At 48.0% G+C, this 22,608-nt stretch overlaps 1 protein-coding gene across 3 annotated transcripts in view; it reads left to right on the forward strand.

Moving 5' to 3' along the window:
- Window positions 1-8,088: 8,088 nt before the first annotated feature.
- SETBP1 (SET binding protein 1) overlaps window positions 8,089-22,608 on the forward strand; it is a 344,286-nt gene continuing 329,766 nt past the window's right edge. Inside the window, exon 1 of one of the 3 annotated variants that reach the window (XM_079784470.1) lies at window positions 8,089-8,778. The gene's annotated coding sequence lies outside the window, so the exon portion shown is untranslated. Of the gene's footprint in view, window positions 8,779-9,287; window positions 9,409-22,608 lie in introns of those variants that run through there. The other 2 variants (XM_079784471.1, XM_079784472.1) reach the window with 2 other exon arrangements.

Consider the following 22,608-nt stretch of genomic DNA (forward strand, 5'->3'; position numbering starts at 1 on the left):
TGCCTCTGTGCTGCTCCCTGGGGAGGCAGTGCTGCCTTTGAGAGGCTGGACGGGGGGCTCTGGAGTCAGGCTTTTAACCCCAGTTCTCCTATCTACTGGCTGTGTAATATTGAATCATTTGTCTCAGCTTCCTCAGCTGGTTCCGTTTCATGTCCCTTATGCTGGATCACTTGCCACTGGGTTAAACCAAATGACACTTTTGAAGATCTGCCTAGTGTCAGGATCCATAGGGCTATATGTGATAGGTGCCTTGACATGGATAGCTTAACTATCAAGAGACAAAGGATGACTCTGTGGATACCAATCCCAGAGTCAGGGATAAACCCACTGACCAAGAAGCAGGGTTCGAATTAATGTTTTCCCATGACCATAACACACACACACACACACACACACACACACACACACACACACACACACACACATGTGCTGTATATTTTCCTATATTCTTATAGCATCTAACATAATCTTGCCCACATAGATGCTTTTCATACTTTTTATTATCTAACAACACTTAATCCTCACTTAAGCCCTAAAGAGTTGATGCTGCCTTTGTCATTTTTCAGAGGAAGAAGCCAAGTTCACAGAAGAAGCTTGCCACATCTTCCTCAGAGTGAGTCAAACCCAAACCTGTCCAGCGTCAAAGCCTGAGTTCTTCCCACATCACAAGATGTCCTCAGTGTTAGAAATGTGTAAGTTTGCTGACAGTTTTAGCTCTTCATCCTACACACACCTGGAGTGCCAGTCCAGCCCCTGCCCCATCGTAGACACATTCCCATAATCCTCCTGGAGAAAGGATTAAGGCCCAAGGGTCACGTGTGTACCAGCCTCTTGGCCTCAGTCTTGGCTGCCATGAGTGCTCCCCTTGATGCACTGGGAGGCACGGAGATTTTGGACAAGAAAATGGAATCACAAAGAAGTTGTAGCTGAGGCTGTCATGGAGGGTAACAAAAGTTAGATGCATGCCAAAGTTGGGAAGGGGTGAACCCAGGCATCTTGGGGAGGAAAATCTGTGCCTGAGGAAATGGAACAGACAGAGGGAGAGAAGTGTAGGCAAGAGTCAGGGAGACTGGGGAGGGAGAAGGACCAGGAGCTGCCTGGCACTTCCCGTTCCCCTGAGGCATGGTTATGCTTCCCATATCTGCCTTCCATGAGGCTCCCCTGTTCTTTTTCAATTACCCCCCTCCCCCCTCCCCCCACCTCCCCGTATAAATAAGCCATCCCTACAACACCTTTCTGCGCATACCTCTGCCTGTCAAAGCCCAGGTAGGTAGGTTCCTGGGGAAATGAAGAGCCTTTATCTCCTCCTGGTATTCCTCTGCCATCTCCTTCTGGACCCTGTGCCATACACAGTGATATAAACATAAACTCCTATACCTGGGTGCCTAAAGCTCAGTTAAGCATTGGAAGCAGTCCAAATCTTGCTGGGGATTTGGGGCTTGGAGCCACAGTGACAAAAATAGCTGCCAGGGAGCCAGGAAGTGAAAACCCAGAAGAAGGCTCCTCTCCACACCTTGCTGCCTTTCAGGTATGGAAAGCTGCCGTCTCAGAGCATCCATCTGTACCAGGAACCGTGTGCCAAGAAAGCTTCCTTTAGTGGATTTCTTTCAGCCAGGAAGGCAAAGGTTCCAAAACTACCATTCAGTCATTGTCAGACCTGGAATTCCCTTCCTGGGACGATTACATTTTGCTCCTGCTTAGCTCCTTGTTGCTTAGCAACCACAGTAGCATCAGGGGAAGCCACCAGAGAGAAGAGCCCTTTCCAAAGTGGGGCTGGGGTGGGAATCATCAGGAGTGGAAATTACCTTCTCACTTCCTAGAGAGATGATGATACGGTGTGTACCTCAGAGATAAGATAGAGGTGGTAGAATTAGGATGCATCTGAACAGAGTCATTTAAAAGTCCACATCATATTTAATGTATTCAAACAGAATTAGTTTACTTTGCAAAGTAAGTTAATATCTAATATTTCCTACAAGTTTCACTCTGAGGGATTCCTTGGGGCATGATGATGGTTCTCAGTTTATCGAGGAGGAAACTGAGGTAGAGGGGGCTAATAACATGCTCAGCTTCACCCAGCCAGTTAATGGCAGGGGACTAGAATCCAAGTCTATCATTGTCTATCGCTCCATTGTCTATTGATTGGTTGGTCTATCATTCTTACATTTATTTATTCATTCATGATATGGGATCGATGTTCATATACTACGCATAGGTAGGCATGGTGGTGTCAAAATGCTAAAGTTTAAAATTAACCACTGCTCCAAACTCATCCCCACCCCCCTCATTCTATCATCCTGTCCCTCCTCAGGATCCAAAAAACTAAAGAGCTGTCACCTGGCTGTGCAGGTGTCAAGTGTTCATTCTGACCAATTAGTCCCTATTTTTGATATTTTATCAATTATTACTGTCCATTGGGCTCCAGGTACAGTTTTACCCAGTGAAGATTCAGAGATATAATGCAAAACCCTTCTTGACCTCAAGGAATTCACAGATTGTGGTTGTGGGGGAAGTGAAAAATAAGGGCATAGTTTTTTGTGTTTTTTTTTTTGTTTGTTTTTTTCTCAATACTTCTTATGACAGGGAGCGCCTTGTTATTTAAGATGATCTGTTCTCATCTCAGGTCCAATCACAGCGTTTTCTATTATATTGAACTGCGATCTGCCTCCCTAAAACCTCAGCTGATTGGGGCTGGTTATGCCCTCCAGAGCAGAGGCAAGTGAACGAATCTCTGTTTTTCCTGATGTCTTTTTTATATCTAAAGACAGTTTTCACATCCCACTCCAATTGTTCACAGTATGCTCTTACTGTTCTACTAGGACTTTCTTCTGTCCTAGAATAAAAATAAAAAACGGAGAGAATTCTATAGCTGGCTTGCTCCTTAGAAGACTTTAGAATACCCCTCCTTTTTCAGAAGAGGGGTCTGAGGGTCAGAGAGATGAGGGTACTTGCCAAATAAGCTTAAAATCAAGTCTCCTTAACATCTTGTATGTGATCTTTTCATTGCATCATTGGAGCATACTCCCAATATCTGCATTTCCAGAATTACCCCCAAAGTCCAAATATGGCCCAATATCACTTCACAATTCACTGTGGTTATCACCTCCTTTGGTTAGCTACACCTTCTATTAATGCTACCTCATCTAAGATTGTAGGAGCTTTCCAAGTATCTTGATCCATTGCCAGGGCACACCCTTTTTATTGAATCAGTGATTCTCAATCATTTGCATATTAAAAGCACCCAGGGCATTTTGTTTTGTTGTTAATCCTCACCAGAGGACATTTTTTCTATTGTTTTGTTGTTTGTTTTGTTTTTGTTTTTGTTTTTAGAGAGTGGAAGGAAGGGAGAGGGGAGGAGAGAGAGAAAAAAAAAACATCCGTGTGAGAGAGACACATTAATTTATTGCCTCCCACACACACTCCTCCCCAGTCCCCACCCAACAGGGCCAGGGATTGAATCTGCAACCCAGGTACATGCCCTTGACTGGGAATTTAACCCACCAGCCTTAGATGTGGGGGCCAATGCTCTAACCACTGAGATCACCGGCCAGGATGAGGGCATTTATTATTAAGACCAATAAAATCAAGATAGGTCCCAAGCAACAGTGATTTCTGATTTACAATGTGTGCTGAGAAGCACTACGTAAGATAATACTACCTCATTTTCCAAAAAGGGGAGAATCAATATTGTATTTAAACCCAAGAAATGTGTATGTGTGTATGCATATGGGGTTGTGGGGTGACTGGCTCTGAGTATTGGATTATATTACTTGACCTCAACTTCTTATAAAGGAAAAATGTGTGGTTTTGACTCATTTCTTTCAGCTCTTTAGCTCAGAGATGTGAAAATGACATGACCTACCCTTGCACTTGGAACCATATCTTGCTTGCATATATGCCCTTTATGTGGCCCTCAGGGTATGTAGGGAATGAATGATCTTACAGATCCTTGCTGTATCTGGTATGGGGTCTGGTGCAAGTTGGGGAGGGGTTCCGTGAAGACAATTTTACAGGTTAGACACAGGGATGTCTAGAACACAGAGCCATAGCCCAACTGGCAGAGAGTCAGTTATTTGGTAATATCAGAGGAAGCTTAATTTGTGCCCACATTTATTGATATTTTCTATGCAGACACAGCCCAATTCTTAATAGTTTTAGTTTTGGTTGGAGAAAACATCTTATAGGGAAAAAATAAAGTATATGTGTACAAAGGGGAAAAGAAATGTGTATGTTAAATAGATAATAAATGTGCCAAAAATCTAAAGAGGATAAGATTTCTGATCTCACCCTCCTCCTACCATTTCTGCATCTGTGCTCCATACACTTTGTAAACATCTCCTTTCTGTCATTTCCATACATTAGATGTAGTTCGAAGTTTCATGCCAGTCTACCCCACTTGGTTGTGAATTCTGAGTTTGTATCTCTAGTTGTTACCATAGTCCATGCTAGATAATGATTTGTTGAGTGATTGCAAAATGCTGATTTTGGAGATTGTACAGTATTAAGAGATGTATGTTGTGTGCATGCCCATCAGCTGCTCAAATGGTCCCTTTATTTTCTCAAGTCCCTGGGGCCCTAGGAAAAGGTATCTTAAACTTGCATGGTACTGATTTTTAGGCAACTTCTTTACCAGTTTCAGACTTTCTGTGTTTCAGGATCTAGTTCTCAGATAACCAGAGAGTGGCCTACTTGGGAAAGAAGGTAACAATTTCTGTGCCAATAAGCTAGGATTTGAATTCAGGTCCAGTTCTTTAAGTAGCCATTTCATTCAGGGATGGGGCTTCGATTTTCAGGAATCCTTTATTATTATATTACTAGAGGCCCAGTGCACAAAATTCATGCAAGAGTAGGCCTTCCTTCCCCTGGCTGCCAGCATCAGCTTCCCTCTGGCACCCAGGACCCAGGCTTCCCTCTGGCCCTGGCTTCGTCTGGAGGACATCCAGAATGATGTCCGGTCTAATTAGCATATTACCCTTTCATTATTATAGACTAGAGGTCTGGTGCACAAATTTGTGCACAGGTGGGGTCCAGCCAGCCCACCCTGATCAGGATGGGGGTCCGATCAGGGGCGGGGCCAGGAAGAGGGACTGCGGGCAATTGGCCGGCTGGCCCCATCCCCTGGTCGAACTCCCAATTGAACCCCTGGTTGAACTCCCGGTCGAGGGGACAATTTGCATATTAGACTTTTAATATACTGTATAGGATCATATATTTAAATGAAAATACATACAATACATTATATGTGACATATATATAGATGTATATGCATGTATGTATATATGTATATATATTTTTATATATAGATATATAAAACTAAGAGTGAAAGGGTTTTCCCTTTTCTTGCCCCTCACTCTCCTCCCGTCATTTAAAGATGGGCTACATATAAGGAAAGAACATTGGATGAGACATCAAGGACATGGAGTCTTTTCATGGCTTTGCCTTAACTCTGTGACTCTGGGCAGTTTATTGCATCTCTTTCCTCAGCCTTAGGGTGATGGGTTTGACTAGGTGGTATCTCAGATAAGCTTTTGCTGCACTATTATTCTGTAGACTTACCATCTATTACAGTAACTTTAAAAAAATATCCTCACCTAAGCTCATGTTCTTATTGATTTTGAGAGAGAGAGAGAAACATTGATGGGTTGTCTCCCAAAGGCACACTGACCAGGGATCAAACCCTCAACCTTTTGGTGTATGGGACAATACTCCAACTAACTGAGCCATCTGGTGAGAACTATAGCAACATTTAAATAAGGCACGAGCTTCTCTGAGTTCCTCTTCAAAGAAACACAACACAGGAAGACCTTGTGAATATGCCGAGGTTACAGAAGGCAAAGGACTTGAGCAATAGGCAGTCACATGCTCCTGGGCAAACCCTTCTGATTTCTAAGGCTCACTTTTCCAATTTGTAAAGTGTAGGAAATGGCCCACATGCCATCTTAAGCCTCTGTGGGCTTTGGTATAGAAATTTAGGTGCACAGGGACATGGGCAAAGGTCAGCTAATTACAGAGAATGATTGTTTTGACACTGTGTCAAAACAATTGAATCTCTATTCTATCATCAACTCATATGCCCTGATAATATTTCCATTTCAGGATCACTTTCCTGCTAATAACAGAAATCCGGTATAAAGGGTAGCAGAAGACTTACTGAAATATGGGTTTTAACAGAGTTCTTGCAATGATGAATAACAGAAGAAATGTTTGTGGCCAATCAGAACATTCCTCTTGTGGGGAGGTGAGGACAGCAGGGAGGGTTCCAACCAGAACATGGACCAGGTTGGGAGTTGGGGGGGGGGGGGGTCTTCCAACCCAGTCTCCCTTGCCCTACTTCCCTGCAGCATTTCTATGAAAAGTGTGAGGAGTGAAGAAGCTCAATGGCAGAACTCAAAGGAGCAGCCAACCCAGGCAGGCAGTGGCTGAAGTGGTTGGTGAGGGGCGGGGCTCTTCCTCATCACTACCAAATCATTCCCCAATCCAGATGTCCAAAAACTCCTATAAAACGTGCCAGTCAAGAGTCCTCTCAGAATCAAAGTTCTGAGAAAACTCTACCCAATGTCTTTAGGCAAAACCGCCTGCAAACCTTGCGGAATCCACACCCGTCCTATATCCTATATAATAAAAACCTAATATGCAAATTGTCCCCTCCACTGGGAGTTCGACCCTTAGCTATGACGTGTGCTGACCACCAGGGGGCGGTGTGGAACATGGCAGTTGTCGGCAATGAGCCACTGGCAGCTGGGGAAGTGGAGGTGCTACTGGCCCCAATGGGCTTCCCAGTGAGCTGGGCTGCAGCTGCTGGGACCACAGGGGCTGGTTGGGATCCCCATGGGTCTGCAAGGCTGGCTGGGAGAGAGCGCGCTGCCCACCAGTTTCCGTTCGGTGCCACTGGGCGGCCCAGAGGCCCATGCTGTGCCCAGCCTGCAGTGTCTGGCCGCACTCACTGCATCTCTGCATGGGGACTCTGGCGCCGTGACTCAGGTGGTGGGGTGCTTGTGGGGGCCTGGGGACCCAGTTGCTGCCCAGGGCCCCGAGGTTAGCTGAGACCTGCCCTTCCCCGCCAGATGCTCACGCTTAAATCACCCGCCAGGCCTAGGAACCGCACCTGTGCACGAATTTCATGCACCGGGCCTCTAGTTGTCCTATAATGTCCTATAATAAAGACATGTCCCTGAGGAGTTCCATTCCTCAGTTGTGGATACAGATACCCAAATACAGATGCCCACAGAGATTAAAGGGTCACCAGGGTGTTTATGAACTGAAGACATTCTACCTTATCCTTTCCACCACCCTAAGTCTGCTTGCCAATTAGTATTTGTCATCTCTCTGTGTCTTTCTCCTGATCAAGTATCCAATTTTTGTGAATAACGAGAAAAATGCACATAAGCATCTAAATGCATACATGTAGCTTAACAAAAAATAACCCCCTGAAAGTGAAATGTAATTACCAGGTTAAAAAAAAAAAATGCACCCAGGTTTCAGAGCCTATCACATCGCGCGCCTCCCCCCAAACACTGCCCCTGTTGTGTCAGATAGTGGCAGTGTTGAGCCCGGGAACGGACGCCGAGCCCGCGGCGGTCCCCGCGGCCTCCCCGTCTCCGCGGCTGACTCCGGAGCGCAGCAGCCGCTGGGCCGCGCGGGCGCTGGGGAGCGGGAGGGGCTCGAGGGGCGGCCAGGGGGTCCCCAAGCGGCCTCCACGCACTGTTTTCCTCCTCCCCCCGGCCAGAGCCCCATTCCCTCCAATTGATCGAAATTCACCGAAAATCAGAGAGAGGGAGGGTGAGGGAGAGGTCTCTCATTACTGGCTGCGCCTCCTGGGGCTGGAGCCGCGGGGGAAGCGGCCCCAGGTTGGTGGGGCGAACGGTGTTGGGTCTCCCGCGCCCCCTCCCAGCCGATCGCAGGGTGGCGGTCCCCGCTGGGCTCCGCCGCGCGGCCGCCGCGATCCTCCCCCTCCCCCGCCCGCAGCCTCCCCCTTCCTTTCACTAGGACTCCAGGACTCGGGAGAGGGCGCGGGAGGCGGCACACGGGCCCGACCCCACTCCAGCGCTCGCCGGGGACGCGGGCGGGCGGCGAGGGGACGCGGCGGGGGCGCGGGGCGGGCGCGGCCATGGAGCGGCGGCGGCGGCGGCGGCGGCAGCACTAGCGACCGCGGGCGGACCGGCGAGCGAGCGGGCGGGCAGGCGGGCGGGCAGGGCCGATCGGCCCCGCGGACCGGACTGCACAGCTCAGCAAAAGCGCCCTCGCCCTCCGCGCGCCTCCTCCTGCGAGCCCGAAGCCGGTAACATTTTTTTTTAAAGCTCCAATCCGCCTTTGAAGAAAAGGAAAAGAATTAGCATTGATCGGAGAGACGGGATTATACATCACTGTAATTTTTTTTTTTTGGCTTCTGCTAAAATTCGCCAGCTCGCCACGCGCCCGTGGCGAGTGTGTGCGAGTGTGTGCGTGCGGCTGTGTGTGAATGTGATTACTCCAGGACTCCTCGGGCTCCGGAGACGCCATTTTCCCCCTTGATATCTCTCTCCGTGCACCGGCGAGCGGCGGAGGCGGCCGCGCCGGGCGGGAAGCGCGGGGCCGGCCGGGGCGCCTGCCGCCGCCTCCGCGCGCCCGGGGGCTCCCGCGCCCCGCGAGCGAGGGCGGCCGGCCCGCGGCTCGCCGTTTTGACAGATGCTCATCGCCATGGAGTTACCTCAGCTGCACCTTTGGGGGCTCGGGCGAGCGACAGGAGCCGGGATCTGAGCGAGCGCGGCGGCCAGCGGAGCCGGAGCCGCCGGGACATGGGTGAGCACGCGCGCGGCGACCTCGGCCCGGGAGCCCCGCGCCCAGGCTCCCGCCGCGCCGTGGGGCCCCGCACGTCGGGGGCCCCGGGCGGTGTGTGTGCCCTGCATGCAAAACTTAACGTCGCCTCGCCCAGGCTTTGACTTTGCACCGGGGCGGGAAGGGGGAAAGGGGGCCGAGGGGGGCGGGTTGCGGGTCCCGGCGAGGCTGCCTAGGATGAGCGCGATGCCGGCCCGCTCGCGGGTGGGCAGCGATGCCGGCTCCTTTGGAGTGGCCCGTTGGTGGCGGCGATGGTGGAAGCGTTGGGCTGGAGGGCTGAGAGCTTATTGAGTTTCGCCTAATCTGATCCCCCTCCCCCGCCTTTTGCACCCTCCCTCGGTCCTGCCGCTGGCTGCCAGGGCTGGCTGGTTTGGTGTTGGTGGAGTGGACTTGGAGGGGGAGGGAGGAGGGAAAGGGGTGGAAAGGCGGCAGGATTTTTTTTTTTTCTCTCTCTCTCTTTGTAACTTGCAGGTTAAGTGGAGCTAGAGAGCTACGTTGTAACCTAGTTGGATTTTTTTGGGGGGGAAATGTATCAGAATCTAACGAGTCCTTAATAGAAAGAAGAACAGGGAAGAAGTGGTCCAGCCAGCGAAGGTTGGTGTGTGCTTGTGTTGTGGCTCTGTGTTAGTCTTTCTCTTAAAATCTCAATCAATGGATCCCAGTCTCTTTCTTGTGCTCTCCGGTTTGGGGACTTCGAAAAGACAGGAATTCCCTTAAACGCAGAGGAATGGAATGCCTTTTTTGAAAGCACGCATTGTGTGTGTTTCTGGAGGAACCGTGGGCTTGGGAATTAAGGGCAGGCTTCCCCCGTTCGTTCGGTGGTTTCCAGTGGGAAATCACTCCGGAAAGGGAGCCCTTCAGTATTGATTTATTGTTTTTGTCTTTCAAACCATTATCTCTTTGATTAAGATACTGCCTGAGAAGTTCCACAGAGACAAAGTCAGGTAAACTGGACCGGGCAGATCTTTAGCAAGATGGTGATAACGGTGATGCTGGTTTTGGTGTCTGTCTGTGTTGGAAGCATTGTTGGGTAATAGCAATTTTTGATCGGTAGAGCATGCTGCTTCTAAAAAAAAATAAGTAACTGCCCAAATGCTGCCTTCCAGTTCCCCTCCCCACACACTACAAGCACCCCTTCTCTCCTGACCCATACTGATTACAACCATTCTGAAACCGGATCCAACTGGAAATATTTTCTTTGGAGGTCAGAAAGTTGTGCAATTGGAAGTGGGAGATGAGGCTAGAGGTCCTGGAAGTGTGGGGAGGGGGTTCTTATTGCCCCCCACGATGCTGCGTTTATTCTTTCTGTGTTGTCTGTGTGGGTTCTGAGGGTGTGTATATTGGTCTAAAAGGACTGTTGAGGGAAGGATTTCCGATTTGTTTCCGCTTCAAATCAACTGTCCTGATAATCTCATGGTTGATGCCTAATACTAAAAGGCCAATTTGTGTTCTCTTTATACCTGCAGAAGCTCTCCTCCAGAAGGGCAATTTATTCTGGAATTCTACAGCAGCTATTTTTCCTTCCTAACTCTCCCCCCACCACCCCCCGCCCCCCAAATCCATCACCTTTTAATCCCCCAAAGTTTGGTTGGAGTCCTTGGTCTTTAAGGAAATAGTATTACTTGTTTTTGCTCTTACATGATTTTTCATTCTTTTCCTTTATTCTTCATCCTGTTTTTCTCCTTTTCTTGTAGATTTGTGCAAACAGAAACAAAACAAAACAAAACAAACCCACCCAAACACTAAACTTCATAAAGTAGCTGTCACCAAAGCTCTCTGGCAGTTCAGCCCCATCTCTCACCCTCCTTTAGTTCACGCCAGTAAATTGGATGTGCCCCATCTGAACTCGTCTTCATCTGCAAACACGCGTGTGTGTGTGTGTGTGTGTGTGTGTGTGTGTGTGAGAGAGAGAGAGAGAGAGAGAGAGAGAGAGAGAGAGAGAGAGAGAGTTGGGGGCAGGAGTGGGGTCCAGAAGGAGATGTGGAGAGGAAGGGTGGTGTTCTGTGCAGGCCACATCTGCACCTCGGGGCCAGACCTGGATAGTCTGGGAGAGTTTCCTTTGCACACCCCAGTTAGATGTTGTCTGGCAGGGATGGGGAGGCGGAGCTAACTGGCCAGGAGGCTTGTAAGGGAGGAGAAAGTTGTGGCACTTCACATGTAGCCAGTTTACAATCCCAGGTCACTGTTTCCCCCTTCTGCTTTCTGTGGCTTCCACCATCCCAAGACTCCCTGAGGGAGGCAGGCTCTCTCTTGCTCTGCCCTGGCAATCCCAAGTTTCAGAACCAAGCCTAAGATGCTGTCTTTTCTTCCTCCCTACTTAAAGGAGTTGCCTGCTAGGAGAGAAGGACATTAGGACAGATCAAAAGAGCGTGCCTGATACAGAGTCTTTGCAAATTTCAGGGAGTATAGGCTGAGAGTTTATGAAGACCAGGTCCTCTGAAAGTGCGGTGTTGCACACCATCTCCCTTCCCCCCATTTATAAAAAAAAAAGTCTTAGTCTTGGGAAGTTGAATTGGTGTTAGAGCTGGGCTGAGAGAGCTGCTTGCCTCTCTAGTAACCCGAGCTGGGCTGGGGGGAGGAGGTGGTGAGTGAATGCAATCCTAGGCCAGAGGAGGGAAACCAACTGACTTGTCTCTCTTAGCGGGGAAAATAGATGTGTCACTGGAATAAACAAACTGGAAGTGGGGGAGGGGAAGGCCTGGAGTGAACAGAAGGCCCAGTGGCTGAGAGACAGGGGTGTGGGTTAGAAAGGGGCCACTTCTAGCTTGGGAGAAAATATCAACTGCCTTATATGTTCATGAATGGGCTAGACAAGTGACGGGGTGTAATCCGATCTTTTGTGTGTTAACTTCAGAATGTTACATAGGAAGGCGCTGTTGGCAGACTCAGTTGAACTTCACACAGAGGAAGCCTGGGGGTATCCCTGAGTGAACCCAGGAGCCCGTGGTGCCACGAGGGCTTCTGGTCCTCTACATGTATTATTCATGGCAAGCTACTTCGTAAATTACTTGACCTGAAAGACGGTTGGAGGGAAAGAGAAAATAAGTGCATGGAATCTTTGTAGAATCTAGTTGAAAGTGGTCAGTGGGGAGAGGCAGGAGTTTGCTGAAGAATACATAGGTAGGCACTTCTCCTTGGATTCTCTTGACCTTCAATTCCGTCTGGGCCCGAATCAATACTTGTCTGGCACAAAAACGCACCTCCAGAGGAAGAGAGTTTTTCCGACTGGTCATTGTTTGCAGTTGTACTCCAGCCTCACTCTGAAGCGTCTTCATCCCATGCAACAGGAGGAAGATGAGAAGTAGCGAGCTGGATGGGACATCCCTTCTGGACTTCCGAGGAGACACAGAAACTTGGCCGGGCCTCAGCCTCCCAGAATGCCAGTTTTTTTCCCTTGGAGACTCGAAGTTTTAATTGAAACCAGAAAGCTATTGAAGGCAGACCTAGCCAATGAAACCTTGTTTTCTCTGCTGCTCAGGAATGGGAAATAAATAATGTTTTGCTGATGGCATTTCAAGTTGCTTCAGTTCTGCTCCTGCCAGAAGAGCAGAGTAAATTATTATTATTAACACATTAGCATTGTCAGGAGTTGCAGTGCCCTAAAAATCGTATGATGTCATTGAGTTTGCTCAGGGAACCACTGGGTGGGACAGTTCTGGTGTGTGTGTGTGTGTGTGTGTGGGGGGGGGGTCGAGTGGGGGGGAGGGCGTTTAGGAGGCTGCTCTTGTCCCGGAGAGCTGCCCTGAAAAAAATGAAACCTCATAAGAGTTCTTGCCATAGGTCACCATGTTTGGTCCTTGGGTTCCTGTGAAGAATGGAACAAAACAATTCACTTCCATTCCTGTGCAGTGGCATATTATGAAACTGAGGGAGCTTCCCCAAATGTTTTGGGCCAGGATTAGGTAAGGAGTAGTATCATCGTGCATAATGCCTTAGGTTTGGGCCTCTTTTAGAGCAATTTCTACAGGTGACCTGGTGTTCCACACACTCTTCATAACGTGGTGGACACTTTGGGCAGCCAAACGCTTGATTGGTGCAGAAAATTAAACACCTGAATAGCCACAGTGTACTTCATAGAAAGTGCCTTCCTCCATTCTTGTTTGGTTCTGTTTTCATTTCCATGTTCACTTAGCCTTCTATTAGATTCTGAGGCCTCCTTGGACATAGCAAGTTTGGGGGCAGTATAAAGTTTTGGGGGAACTGATAAGCTTAGTTAGATGACTGAGCCTAAGTTAGTGTCCTTACAGTTTTAAAAGTCCAGAGGGAATCTGTGTCCCTTTCAGAGTTGGTCTCCCCTGCCCCCTCCTTAGAGGCTACCTTCTAAGGTTGAGGAAATGTTATGTTTTTAATGGCCTTTTTTTAAGAAACCCACAGTTGACTTCCCATCTAGTTCAGAGCAAATGATGCCAAGGGTCTAATGGAGAAGGTGACCAGGCCCAAAGTCCATAGGACCCCTGGGAGGAAGGGTTCTGATTGGCAGATGCATGATGAGCCAGTGAGCTGACCCCAAGCACACCTGTTCCCCTGCTAGGGAGGATCAGGAATGAATGGTGAGCAGATAAGTGTTTCCGAACTTTGCCAGCTTGGAAAACTGTTTCCCTAACCCAACTTACTATTTTCTCTAAAAAATACTCCCTTTCATATACATGGCACTTTGCCCTTTTCAAAGATATCTTCACATCCTAATTCCCTCTTGGTTCTCTGAAGGAGGGAGGCCAGATAAGCATTTTCTCCTCATTCAGATGAGGCAGTTGATACAGTGACTTGAGTAAATGACACAGGTTGGTGGCTCGACCTGGGACCAGATGCCTGTGTGATAAAGTGTGAAGAACATCCCACCTGATATGACACATTTGCTTCGGATCCTATCCTCCTACTTCCCAGCTAAATGACTCCCCTTCCCCCACAAGTTATTTAACCTCTTTGTGCCTCAGTAACTAATCAGTAAAAGAGGGATAAGATGCTTACCTTGTCTACTTCACAGGGGTTGTGAGGATTAAACAATGCCAGCTAATTTCTGTGATTGGACTCTGAGAGGATTTCCATGCTGCCTCCTGGATACTGGTCCTGAGATCATTGTCACCATAGCGCAGCGACTAATAACCCCTTGGTATGGCCAAAAGTGCCTACAGGGGCCCTGTATGTTCTAAGACAGTCAGGGAATAGTTGTTTTCTGCTCTTGAGTTGACTCAGTTGAATTTTTTGGATGCTTCCTATGCTCAAAGAGAAGAGGGTGTGAGGGGGAGGGTCCCCATCAGGGGGCTACAGTGACTGAGCAGTGACATTCTGGACAGAAATTTTAGCTTCTGTAAAGAAAGGAACTTATAACAGGATTACCCGTGTCCCAGCAAACCCAGTGATTTCTCTAGAATTGGAAAAGGGCTGAACAGTCCAGTTGTTCCCTCTTTTTTTTTTTCTTTTTTATTGATTTTTAGAGAGAGAAACACTGAGGTGAGAGAGAAACATGGATCTTTGCCTCCTTCTCGCTTCCTGACCAGGGAATTGAACCTGCCACCTTTTGGTGTACAGGATGACGCTCCAACCAATGGAGCCAAGATGGCCAAGGACTGTTCCCTAACTCTTAACCTTCTTTCTCTTTCCTGTGATTCCTGGCACATCCCATCCAGCAGCCTGCCCCAGGCACCTGGCATTGTTCTCGAGTGAACCCCATTTTACACAACACACGCAGGCCTCTGCTCCCATCAGACTGGCTTCCTTGTGTCCCGGGGCACTGTGTCACAGGTCTCCTCCAAACCTCAGCTGGCTCTGCTTCACCACCTCCTCTGGGGAGGGGTCCTGATTGGGCCCATCTGGCTGGCACTGCTACCTCTTAGGACAGCAGACCAGTTCTCGGCTCCTCCCCCAGGCTGCAGAGAGCTTCTGGTCTGAAGCTCTAGCCTGGCTGTAGAGCTTCTATTTATTGTCCCTACCTCCCCAGGCTGTGGGTCCCTGAAGAGAGGGACCGAGTTTGCCCCAGGGCTCCCTGCCCCTGCGAATGAACCGGTGACTCCTGGTGCCTGAGTGAGTCACAGAACTGATGTGAAGGTAGAATATTCCAAGTGAATGCTGTTTAAGGTGAGCTTGGCCTCGGCTCCCTGAGAAGCCGCACATTGAGGACCTCTTAGACAAAGTGAGTAATAGCCACTTGCGTCAATGGCTTTTTGTACTTCTGGCAGTCTTTCAGGGCCAATCGCCCACTCTCAGTTTCTCCCTCAAAGCCTAAGAGTTGATGATGTTTTACCACATGTGCATCCTACCGGTCACTCATTCATCGAATCATCAAATATTTATTAAGTGCCTACTAGAGTCTCATCGTCACAATAGCACATACAGCTCTTGACTTTCTCTGAAAATGCCAATTGCATTTCTTGTCCACCACACTCATTTTGGCACTTAACTATGCAATCTTGTCTGTTACTCAAGTCCAAGTGCTTTCCTGCTCCTGGGTGACATTGCGAGGCTGGCCGCGAGGGAAAAGGCGACCGAGCAGAGAGAAGCACTCAGAGCGGAAAGTTCCAGGGAAAGGCTCCTGCGAGGCAGGCCACAGGCTGGGCTGCCTGGCCACTGGCGTTTGATGTGGGACAAGTTACTGTGCCTTGTCCCTCCTACCACAGCAGAGTGAAAGAGTTGGCCTTACTATGAAATTCCGCAATTCTGCAGCTAGACGTGTCCCAGGAAAGTTAAAGCTTTCTTAAAGCTCAGAGTTCCTCAGTCCCCTGTGATGGCAGCCCAGCACCCATGTAGACCAATCCAAAGGGTTGGCACAATTGGCTAAGTGTTACGGTGGGGAAGTAGGTTATAGAAGGGGGAATGGGACCAGTTAGAACCAGAGAGCCAGATGTGGAGGGTGGTAGGGAGAGGAGGGATGGTGAGCTGTGTGAAGACACACCATAGTGAATAGTGTGGAAGGAAGACGAAAATTGACTCTCTGCATCTCTTGTAAACTGGTCCTCTTCGGTGAAATGACTTGGTCGAGACAAGGGAGATGAGGCAAAGAGAGCTTCTGGAAAATCTAAACTATGTTCTCTCTCTGGGCTTTGCTACTGCTTTTGGTGCCCAGGAGGCACCTGGAATCTCTGCTGTGGTTACGCCGTGACCTCATGGATCTAGGAGGCTGGGTATCATTATTATTGTTTTTTAGATTTCATTGGGCATGAAGACTGGGGCCATGCCTGTGCTCCCTGGGGTGTCTTCTCGATCCCCACAGCAGAGCCTGCCCTGCCATGGCCTGTGTTCAATCACTACTACTGAGTTAGTTCGCATGCATTTTGAGATCAAAGATAGTGCCCCACAGTTTGTCCAATGCCAGAGAGAGGCCTCTGTGCTTTTGGATTGAGGTGGGATCCGGAAAGTGAGGCCCTGACCTGAGGCCCTGTGAACATTCAGCCGGAGTCCTGACCCACTTAGGAGCACACTGGTAGGATATTGAGGAAGATGGAAGTTCTGCAAGTTACTGGGATGTTGCAGTTGCTTTTACCCTAGGACTTGGGGTAGGGAAACAATAGCATGTGACACTATTAGCCTAACTGAGTGAGAAGCAGTTTCTTCATTATTTCTCCCCTCAGCTGAAGATGTGCAGCTCTACCATGGAAAGAAGCTGCTTGGGGTTTTAACCTGGAGCTGGAAAGATGTGGAGGCGGGAGATGCTGAATTTGATGAGTCCAGCACAGCAGCCCCACCCAACACGCTCATCAGAAGTGTTGGCTCTGTTGTTGTGCTTGTAGCAAAATAATGAAATCTGGGTGGCAAGTCCCCTTGCAGTTGTTGGTGGCTGTGTCTGTGACCTATTGTTATTTGAACAATGAGAGCTTTGATTTTTTTTACAAGTATTGATTAATAATGGTGGCTAAAAAGGATGATTTGATGTGAAAGCCCTGTGGGCCTCCTTTCTGCTCATTATTTTGTACTCTAGAGCTCGATTACAGTCAGTTTTTTGATCCTCAAATATTTATTAAAGTCTCAGCATTGCAGCCCATGTGAGCCATTGCTCCTGGCGCTGTTGGCGGGAAAGGTCTGGTATGAGAGGGGGCTTTTGCCCCTGGAGAGTGGACAGAGTGTCTGGAGAGACATGCTTAACTCATATGGAAAGCAGCCTGCAGCCGAGTGTGAGCATGATCTGAGTGGAATTATGCTATTTGTGTGTATTTGTGTGATCAGGGCCGAGGAGCAGTCAAAAAGGGAAGGCTTTGAGGAGGGTGTGATCTGTGGTTTGATGGTGGAACTGGAACACAGGGACATTCTTGGTGGCAGAGTAGCTTTCACACTGGAGCAGGGATGGGACAAAGTTTGCATGTGAATTTGGAATTGCCCCACGAAAGGAATGCTGATCACCAGCATGCACTGCAGCTGGCAGGAGCAAGGCAGCCTGAGGATGAAGGTCCCGTTGGCTGACATGGACGGGCCGGCCACCCATAGCAGGCAACTTGGTGGTCTGAGGTCTTCTGGCTACAGTGTGAAGGACAAAACCCAAGGCCCTTTCAATTGGACCCAATCTAGCTGTTGAGAGTTTTCGTTCAAACTCATCAACTCTTCAACCCTCTGGTTCAGCAAACTTTGTTTGCTCATTGGCATTTCAGCATGAGTATGACCAGACCCTGCTGGGTGCTGTGTGGATCCCAAGAGATGGAGTTACCTCATCTCTGCTCTTAATCTAGCGGAAGACACCATAAGAACCCAGGAAAACCAGTGGGGGAACAGCAGCGTCAGTCATCTGGGGCGAAGTAACAACTCCAGTGAGAGCATAGGGAAGGCCAGCTTCTCCAGTGGCTAGACAGGTTAGGAAAGCTTCAAGGGGGAGGTGGGCTTGGGCTGAACTCTTGAATAATAGAACTGTGAGGAGAGCAGCAGGGGAGATGTTCATGTTGAGAAGGTAGAGGCAGAGAGGAGACTTCCCAGAGACCAGGGCTTTGTGGAATGTCAGGCAGCAAGACCGATGGGATGGGATCCTGTGGGGAACAGGCCAAGGCTACATCTCCCCTGACCTGAGACGGGAGCCATGGCTGATGTTTTCAGAGTGTGCGGAGCACAAGGGTGCTCTAGTCAGAGAATGTCCATCCCTACCACACATGAGAGAACCCTAACATCCAACTGTCCTGCCCACCCCTGCTCTTGTCAGCCACCAACTCTTCAGTCTGGGTTCAAAAGAGTTCTCTTTAGATCAAAACCCAAAAATACATATAAGCATTCAGAGCGAGTGATACTCCTCTCCGGGGGCTTAGTGTATAATTGGAGAAAGACATGCACAAGTTTCAGTAAACGCAATATTGAAATGGCAGTTCAAGGTGCTGAATAAGAAATATAAGGGGATGGAGATGGAGATACTGTTTGTTTAGCTCTCTGGGATGCATAACATCTCTTCTGTGGCAGAAGCACAAACTTGTCAGATTAATCTTTATGTTCAGTTGACAACAAGCAAAGCAGTTGCTGAATCAGATGGTTGAGAAGTCGAGGAATTTGAATTAAGACTGAACAGGGCATGGAGTCAAAAATTAGAAGGCCTAGAAAGAAAGACTTTAGAATTTATTATCGGTTTAATTATTCAGTTTAGTCACTGCCTTCAGGGAAGCCTGTCATTTTCATCCCCACTGGACTAAAGGCACGGTGGAAGACTGGAACTTCAATGACTGCTAATTCTGGGTATTTAAAGACGGATGCCATTGTGGGTTCAAAGGAAAGCAAATGACATTTTGGAGTTAGACAGAACTACCTCAGTCATTTCAATAAATTTCTCACCTTAATTTTTCCTATCTGTAAGGTTGGCCCATCACACGGTTAGATCAAATAATAAACTTAAAGCCCTTGTATACCGGATGCCTGTTAAATGTTGGAATAATTTCTTTACCTCGTGGATCTTTCCACTCTGCTTGCACAGGACACCCTATGATCACAGTTCCTTCTTACAGGTCTACCCTGAGATATTTAACCTACTTAGGTGCCATTCTGTATATGTTATTTGCTTTTTCCTTATAAGATTCGGTCTGGGAAGACATTAGGAAGGCAGAGAAGAAAACTGTTGCCCAGAGGGTTTAGTGATGTGGCAAGTCAGTGGCAAACTGGTTTTGGAGCTCCCTTCTGCAGACGCAGTTGAGAGTGTTGGCCTGAAAGCTGGCATCACTGTGTTTTAGAGACATCAGATGCCAGTAAAAGCACAGGCTTTGGGGTATATAGACTTGGATTTGATTGTGGATCTGGCATAGGTTGTGTGTGCCAGTGAGTAAACTGGAGCATCATTTTCACATCTGTGGAATGAGCACAGGTCTTCCGCATCACAGGGTTGCTGTCCCGATGACACGGATGATGTCTTTAAAGGCCATTGGTTGTGTCTAACCCCCCTCACACTGCAGCTGAGTACCTCCATTGACTGCACAGAGAAATGGCGGCCACAGGTAGTTTGCCAAAGCAAGAGCTCAGACCTGTAAACTTGAGGTTTGGCCCAGCCCGGTCTTCAGAGATGATTCCCCAAGTGCCCAAGTCCAAGGCTTGTTCTGTTGTGTTATTGGTTCCCTAGGAGGCATTGTTTTTGCAGCTATTGCTGGAACTGTTGGTGAATAGATAGTATGCCCAGCCTCAGGCTTCAAAGCTTGATTCTGTTTTGCTCCCTTATTGTGGAGATCCCGAGCACAGGGTCTGATTTCTTGGTTTTGTGTGACACTCAGCCCGGAAGAGCTGCAGAGCCAGTAAAATCTATGAAGAGATGGAAGGTCCTGACCCTCTCCTTGAGGGGGCTTTGTTGAGGAGGTGAAGCTCAGCATCAGAGACTGACAGAGCTAGAGGAAGCCCCAGAATCTACTGCATCATACCCCACATTCTACACATGAAGATGGTGAGGCCCAGGGAGAAAAAGGAACCTGCCCAAGGCCACCCAGCTCCAAATGTCAGGGCAGGGAATTGAGTCTGAAATCCATGACTAAACTCAGTCTTATTTCCTCTATGAAACAAACTGGGAACAAGGGGAAAGCAATACTCCAGCAACATCAAAATACTGAAGTTAGCAGGTAGTACATATTAATCTACTGTATGTACTTCCTGTTGTAGAGGGAAATGGAGAAGGTTGGTCTCTAGCCCCATCCCTCGGGCTTTACTTGGGATCTGCGAAGAGAAGGCAGCATTTAGCCAAATGCTAGCGTGGATGATACAGACTATGGTAGTAAATCAAACTTCCCCCACATTTTGAAGATGCAGTAAGGTGATTCTCAACAGGTTCTTTCATAAATATCTTATTTAATCTTCAAATACTTTTCAAAACAGCCTTGAGGTAGGATTATTACCCAATTTCCAAATGAAATTGAATAGTTTAAATATATTTTCCAAGAACACAATTGCCAAATAAAAAAGAAAGGCTAAGTCATCCAAACCTATGACATCCAAGTGGTGCTTCTTTCATTCTTCTTTTCAAGGAAATGCATGGCTTGGACACTTGCTGTTGGGTTCATTGTGCTCTTAACTGTGGTAGAGGCTTTTGTAAAACCCAGCCCCTTCCTTCATGAAAGTCCTGGTCTGGTGGGAGATATAAAGAAGTAAATGGAATATTGCAATACAGTTTGCCAAATGCTTTCATAGCAGAATGCCCAGGGAAGCTTGATTGAGACCATCTGTGAGTATGAGTGTGAGTGTGGGTGTGTGTGCATGTATGTGTGCACATGAACATGGGCGAGTGCACGTATGCACATGTGTCCACACAAGGGGAAAGGAATAGAAAAAGCAGGTCCAGCCAGTCTTCATGAAGGAAGTGAAACTTGACCCAGCTCTTGAAGGATGACTTGGAGGTAACAAGTGGAGAAAGGAGAAAGGGCAGACCAGCCAGAAGAAGTAACAGAGTTGATGAAGTGATGCAAATCGGTGGGACTTGGGGTAGCCCAGCCTCAGGAGAAGCTGCTAGGGAATGTGGGGAGTGCAATCATCAGGGATCACAGCCTGGAAAAGAGGTGAACTGTGATCAGGAAGGTACCATGCAGGTGTGGAGTATGAAAAAGGCCAGGAGTCTGAGCTTCATTCTTTGCTGTCCAGTGGTCGGCAAACTCATTAGTCAACAGAGCCAAATATCAACAGTACAACGATTGAAATTTCTTTGGAGAGCCAAATTTTTTAAACTTAAACTTCTTCTAACACCACTTCTTCAAAATAGACTCGCCCAGGCCGTGGTATTTTGCGGAAGAGCCACACTCAAGGGGCCAAAGAGCTGCAGGTGGCTCGCGAGCCGCAGTTTGCCGACCACATTTGTAGGCCATTGGTGTGTTTGCAGGGTCAGAGAACTGTGCTGCAGAGCTGCTTTTGCCCTTGCTGATTGAGAGCTAGGGAAGAGTTGGGTCACTTGATCAATTTATCAGTGTTTATGGAGCATTTCCTCTGGGTGTTTCTGCAGCAGGAAGGGTTTCAGAGGCCCATCATTCAGAGTCATGGGAACCTGAGTCAAATGGCACCTGGCTGGCCTTTGACACAGCCTCTCATTCCACATTCACTCAGCGAATAATTTGGAGTGTTGCTCCATGGGGCAGGAGCTGTGCCAGACTCTGGGCGTTCTGTGATGAGCCAAACAGACACAGCTTCTACCCTTAGCACTTACCTTCTAATGGGGCAGGCAGAGTTGAAACAAAGAATGGCACATGCATTCATTATAAAATGTAGTAAGTGCTAGGAAAGAAAATCCTACGTAGTAAAGGCACAAAGCAGGGAGTCCTGATCTGAGTTATGAAGCCCAGGGAAGTGCAGTTTGACCTGGGCCTGAGCAATGAAGAGGCATTAACTCAAGGGAACAGGAAGAGGATTCTAGATACATGCAAAGTACCCCAAGTGGGGAAGCCACTTCTGACTCCCCACTGAAATACCTTAGAAGACATGCTGAAAGGTGAATGCTCAATCACCTTCAAAGCCAAAGTCAGACAATCTATTGCCAGAATCTGAGGTGGGATTCTTCTACCTATAGGGCGATAAGCCTAGGTTGGAAATACAATTGCTTCCCTATCTCTAGTCAGGTAGGCTCACACTCCATCCGTTTGCACCCTTTGCCCCTTAGGAGCCGAAACTCACAATTTGTGTCAGCCAGAAAAATAGGTAGTCATCAGGTGTACTACATGGACAACATTAATAAAACAACTGAAGATGGTCTTTTCCCTAACATCATTATATGTATTCTCAAAGTCTACAGCTCTCAGAAAACAAATGGGCAAGATTAGAGGATAGAGATTTGCGAGGAGAAGAGGGACATTGACTTCTGAGCAGAGAAGTTTCCTGGAATAAAGCTCTGAGACACAGACATAAAGAGTCTTTGTGGATTTCAGCCTTTCAGAGTTTAAAGAATATGGCAGAAGGATCCCCTCTTAGTCTAGCAGAACAATAGTAGATAGCTACCATCTCGACACCTCTCATGTGGAGTTGGGAAGAGGTTCGCATGCTAGGCTCTCAGGAACTCCGGGTCTGGCTTCCACCTACCACTGTCACTGTTCAGTAGGAACCGAGGAGATCGGGAGACTGATAACAGTAACAGCTCTGAGAGGAAGACTTGACTGGCTTCAAGATGGAAGGAAGAATCAAAAGCAGACCTGTGCTTTTTCTGTAGACCAAGACTACCCTGCATGACTCTCTCCTTATTAAAGCATGAGTAAAAATAAAGAATCCAACTTGAGACCCGAGGGGGGAAAACACTCAAAATATGGTAAGAGAAACAGTATCAGGATAATTATTTACTGCAAGAGCAAAATAAGAATTTTAAAAAGCTACCAGACATCCACAATAGGAAGAAGCATGACAATGGTGTAATAAAAGCATAAAGTAATGAATAAGGAACATTCTGAGGTG

The sequence above is a fragment of the Cnephaeus nilssonii genome, assembly GCF_951640355.1.
Source record: "Cnephaeus nilssonii genome assembly, chromosome: 11".
NCBI lineage: Eukaryota > Metazoa > Chordata > Mammalia > Chiroptera > Vespertilionidae > Cnephaeus > Cnephaeus nilssonii.